Consider the following 5,802-nt stretch of genomic DNA (forward strand, 5'->3'; position numbering starts at 1 on the left):
GCAAAACTGGGTCTTAAACAAATAATATAGTGGCTTTGGGAATTTGGGATTGTGTATACAGGGCTCTTTGCAGTTCACATAGGAAAGCCCATTAGCGACCCGTGTAGGTGAACGCAATCTTTCCGGCACAGGGACACATACATAAAAATGTTATCCTATATAAATAGCTGTTCCAAAAATAGACCGTTAAGAAATTTATTCTGAGTCTCTTGGTCCTGAGACTAAAGCATTTATTGTCTTCTTTCCTTTCACCTGAAACCCACGATCAAACTGAGTGAGCAAAATGACACAGGTACTTTTGCAACCAGCACCCATTTGTCCACAGCCCATAGGTGACACAGGCGCCTTCAATTCAGACTCCTTGAGGCCTGAGGTTGAGAAGCCAGCTGGGCTTTTCTTTCTTAAGAGTTGATTAAGTAACCCTTCTTTTTTCTTGTCCTTTTCCTTTCTCTTTCCCTTTCCCTTTCCCTTTTTCTTTCCTTCCTCCCCCCTTTCTTTTTCTCTCTTTGCCTTTTTCTTTCCCTTTTCTTTTCTCTTTTCCTTTCCTTTTCCCTTTTTCTTTTTTCTTATTTTTTCTTTTTTCTTATTTTTTTCCTTTGTTTTTATTTCTTCTTTTCCTTTCTCTTTTTCTTTCTCTTTTCTTTTCTTTCTCTTTTCTCTCTTTCTTTTTTTCCCTTTCTTTTGCCTTTTTCTTTTCCCTTTCCCTTTTTCTTTCTCTTTTTCTCTTTTTTCTTTTTTCTCTTTTTTTCTTTTTTCTTTATTTTTCTTTTTTCTTTATTTTTCTTTTTTCTTTATTTTTCTTTTTTCTTTATTTTTCTTTTTTTTCTACTTTTTTTTCTCTTTTTCTATTTTTTTTTTCTTTTTTTCCTTTTTCTAGCAGGCAACCATCAAGCCTCCATCCCTGATACTGGCGTGCAAGCAAAAATCGTGTCTCCACATCTGAAGTTCCCACTGATTAAAGACAGAGAGGGGGGGGGGGGAAGAGGCTGTGGAGGCTGAGGGCTGAGTGCAGGACCCGGTGGGGCAGCCTCAGGAGTGCGGGGCAGTGATTTCTTACCCTCGCAGGAGAAGGAAATCCACCTGACAGCCCCGTGCGATGAAAAGTATCTTTGTCCTTTAATTGGGAAGCCGGTCGCGCGGCCCAGCAGGCGCTAATCACCCTCCGGGGAGGCAACCTTTAAAAGTTTCCGGTGAAAACACCAACTGGCTATTTTTGTTGCTAATCATTAACCGCTCATTAGAATAACGCCCTTCGCAGTCGCGGCGCCGGGTCCCTGCCGTCCCCGGGGGCACCCCCGGTCCGCTCCCCCCCGCCTCTCCGTGCGCGGAGCCCCGGCCCTGCCCGCGGGGGGATGCGCGGGGCGCGGAGCGCTCCTGGCCGAGCCCTTTGTTATGCTAATCCGGGCTGACATCACGCCGCATATCAAAGCCGAAGGGGCCGCATATAAGGCGGCTCCGCGGGGCCGCCCCGCCAGAGGCAGCCCCGGCCCCCGCGCAGCCCCGCCGCGCCCGCGCAGCACGGGCGGAGGTAAGCGCGGACGGGGACCGGGGGGGGGGCGGACGGACGACAAACACGGGGTGCGGGGAGCTACGGGAGGGGGGCACTGCCCCGGCGGGAGCCCCCCGAAACGGCGAACGGGGGTGTCCAAGAGCAGGAGGCTGCGGGGAGAGGGGGGACCCGGGGAAGGGAGAAGGGGCGCAGAGAGAGAAGGGGCTTGGAGGCTGTAAGGGAGAGGGGATACCCGGGGGAGGATGCACGGACAGGAGAGGGCTTGGAGGCTGCAAGGGAGAGGGGAGGGCTAGAAGGCTGCAAGGAAGAGAAGAGGCTTGGAGGCTGCGAGGGAGAGGAAAGACCCGGTGGGATGGAGGGAGAGGGGAGACCCCAGGGGAATGCAGAGAGAAGGGAGACCCGGAGGTGGGTGCAGAGAGAGAAGGGGCTTGAAGGCTGCAAAGGGAGAGGGGAGTCCTAGGGAGATGCAGGGAGAGAAGAGGCTTGGAGCCTGCGAGGGAGAGGGGAGACCCGGGGGGGGATGCACGGGCAGCAGAGGGATTGGAGGGCTGCAAGGGAGAGGGGAGACTGGCTGTGAGGAGAGGGAAGACCCAGGGGAATGCAGAGAGAAGGGAGACCCGGAGGGGGTGCAGAGAGAGAAGAGGCTTGGAAGGGAGAGGGGAGTCCCGGAGAGATGCAGGGAGAGAAGAGGCTTGGAGGCTGCGAGGGAGAGGGGAGATCCGGTGGGATGGAGGGAGAGGGGAGGCTTGGAGACTGCAAGGTAGAGGGGAGAATGGGGAGGATGTAGGGAGTGGGGAGACCTGGGAGGCTGCAAGGGAGAGAAGAGGCTTGGAGGCTGCAAGGGAGAGGGAAGACCCAGGGGAATGCAGAAAGAAGGGAGACCCGGGGGGTGGGCTTGCAGAGAGAGAAGAGGTTTGGAGGCTATAAGGGAGAGGGAAGTCCCGGGCGATGTAGGAGAGCGGAGAGGATGCAGGGAGACCGGAGGGCCCGGTGATGTGCAGGAGAGAGGGGAGACTTGGAGACTGCGAGGAAGAGGGAATACCTGGGGGCACTCGGGGAGAGGGGAGAACGGGGGGGATGCAGGGAGAGGGAAGTCCCAGAAGGGGCTGCAAGGGAGAAAAGAGGCTTGGAGGCTGCAAGGGAGAGGGGAGACCCAGGGGGATGCAGGGAGAGAAGAGACTTGGAGGCTGCAGGAGAGAGGGGAGGATGCACGGACACCTGGGACCTGGCGGGGTGCAGGAGAGAGGGTGGAAGTCATAAGGGAGAGGTGAGACTCAAGGGCTGCAAGGGAGAAGGAGACCCAGTGGGGGTAGAGAGACCTGAGAGCCAGGGGCTGCAGGGGAGAGGGGAGACCCAAGAGCTGCAAGGGAGCCTGGACACCTGGGGGCTGAAGTGGGAGGGGGGGGATCCGGGGGCTGCAGGGGAGAGGGGAGATGGGGAAGAGTATAGGGATGCCTAAGATGTGGGGGCTGCAAGGGAGAGGGGAGTCTCAGGGGGGTGCAAGGGAGATGTAGGGGGCAGCAGTGGCGAGAGGAGACCGTGAGACGGCAGGGTAGCGGGGACACCCAGGGGCTGCAATGGAGAAGGGAGATGCAGAGGGCTGCAAGGGAGAGGGCACACCTGGGAGCTGCAAGAGAGAGGGCAGGTTGCATGGGGAGGGGAGACCGGGGGGCTGCCAGCAGCCCCACCACCCCTCATTCCCTGTGTTTTCTCCTCATCCTCACTGCGGGTCATAGGGATGCGCCACCCCTAAAACAGGAAACTGTTCTCCCGGGGAGAGCTGCAGGCTGGCAGCGGGGTCAAGTGGATGTCTCTCCTTCTTGGGTGGGAAAGCTGGAAAAATGTGAGATGGATACTCAGCTGTTTATATATAGTTCCTATTGCCTATTCCCAACCCCCGGGACCGGACTCTCGGAGATGTCGAATGGGAGCATTTTCTGCGTGCAAGAGCGGAGCTGGCTGCAAACAGCCTTGGGGTGAAGAGAAAGGGGAGCTTTGAGTTAAAAACAGCTCTGTTTTTTAGGAGTCTGCAGGCCACTTGTTGCTGGTTTGATCAGTGACCCAGAGCGCTCCAGAGCTGTAAACATCACGTCTGCCCCAAAGAGCCTCCCCTCCCCTTGCAAATTCCTCTTGCAAACGTAACCTGTGCAGGACTGTGTGGAAAAAGGTGTTATTACCTCCCCAAATAACAGGGGGGTGATTGCAGGTCAAGTTTGTAGCTCTTGGGGTGGGGATGGGGGGGGTTTAGATCACTTCTATTCCTCCCTGCAGGGAGGGTGGAAAAAACCCCAAATCATGACTTTTTCAAGGCAGGGGGCGAAGCAGAGGATGGTGTTGGCTGGTCAGGGTTAGCGAGAGGGTTTTAGACCATCTGAGACATTTTACACCCAACTCTTGTGCTGTTCAGCAATTCACAGGAGGGAGATAAGGGGTCTGAAATATCTAAATGGACACTAAAAGGCAGAAGGCAGGATTAAGGGTTGAAGGTTTCCAGCGGAGAGGGAGGGAAAGCAAAGAGCTTCCAAAGATGAAAAGATACAGAAAGACCCTGAAAGAAGGAGTATGCCTGGACGCTCATGGGAGCGCTGCCATCAAGGGACACATCAAACCCAAAATCGGAGCGGGCATTAAAGAAAAACAACCCGTGGCGATGAAATCCTGCCTCCCTTGTAGTCAGTCGGAGTTTTGTCTCGGACTTCAAGGGAGCCGGGAACTCGCCCCTAGAGGTTATTAAAATCCTTTGTAATAACAGCACTTCTCTAGTAACCCTTTACACCAGGCTGGGATAGCCAAAAAGCAGCCTGAATGGAAAAATACACTGGAGATGGTAGAAAAAACCACCCAGATATATTCCTTCACACACACCCCCACCCCAGCCCTGGACCCAATTGCTCCCCAGATGGGGGTATGGAGGTAGAAAGATGCAGCTGGGACAAATCCAGAGCTGGGGGCCAGGTGGGATGTGCTTTTACCAGGGTAAGGGGCTGCCTGAAGCGATGCCGACTGCTCCAGCCATTCCCGGTCCCATCCCAAGCCCCTTCAAGGGGGTGGCGTTTTGGGGTCGGGGGGCAGGATGGATGCACGATCACAGCTTAGGGATGCCACCGTGCCTTGCGATGGGCTGTGAGACTTCAGAGGTGCAATGTGGCGGGCAGGGCTTTTTTTTTTTCTTGGTTTTTTTTTTTTGTTCCCTGTTTATCTTATTATTGGCTTTCTGGTGGGAAACCACCGCAAAGACCACAAAGAGCAGCCCCGAGTGGTGTCTGAAGTGAAGAACCGAAGGGAAACCCCATTTACTGCTATTAATACCGCTGCTAAAATAAGCAAGCCATGCCCTGGAGACAGAGAGGACCCCTCTAAGAATTTAAGTCCTGCACCTGGTTTGTTTATTTTTTGGGGCTGAAGAAGGGAAAAACCTAAAAAAAGAGGGAAGGGGGAATCCTTGAGAGCTTTTGTCCCCTTCTGGCTGCTCTCCGGAGACAGAAATGTGATTTTTTTTTTTTTTTTCTGTTTACGAAGTTGCAGCCCATTCTGTGAGCTCCAGGTGCCCAAGGACTTGGAAGAAGTGAGAGGCAGAGTTAATGAGGTGAGAAGGAAAGCAGAAGGGAAAGAGCAAAAAAAAAAAAAAAAAAAAAAATTAAAAAAACTACCCCGCATTTGTTGTAACAGATCAGACCGAAACATCTGCAGGGCACAGGCACCTGCATGGAGTCGGGGAAACGCAGTTTTTACAATTTGTCTTTTCTGTAGAAAAAGAGAGGGGTGGAAAAAAATAAAAGAAATCCGGAGAGAAGGAAGGGAGAGATGAATAACTGAAGATTTGGGCTTGTTTAAAGATTTATCTTTTTTTTTTTTTTAATTCCCCTTCTTCCCGAGCAGTTAAACAAACTTTTTGGAGAGGAGGAAGGTGGCCGGGGGGGGCGGGAATTGTAGCAGCAAATGAAGTCCTGCCATGCGCGGGGTTAAATGGAAACACACAATCAGACCATAACTCAGGGTGTAATTCAAGCCATACGGTTTGTCTGTCTGTTGACTCGAAAGGTTGTATCAAGGCTTGGCGAGGGAGGGGACTGAGAGGGGATAATCCAAACTTTTTCGTGATTCATAAACCACTCCTTTGCAATTTGGATAATAGATCTCTCTCTCTCTCTCGCAACGACTCACTAAACTTCAGAGTTAACCGTAGCTCCTGCTCTTTCTTTCTCTCCTTTCAGGTTGTTCATCTCTGAGGAGGAGCAACACCCAAACTGCAGGGAAATACGTCGTGCAGAAAATTAGGAAAACTCTTTTTT

Source organism: Chroicocephalus ridibundus, chromosome 1, assembly GCF_963924245.1.
Source record: "Chroicocephalus ridibundus chromosome 1, bChrRid1.1, whole genome shotgun sequence".
In the NCBI taxonomy this organism is placed as follows: Eukaryota; Metazoa; Chordata; class Aves; order Charadriiformes; family Laridae; genus Chroicocephalus; species Chroicocephalus ridibundus.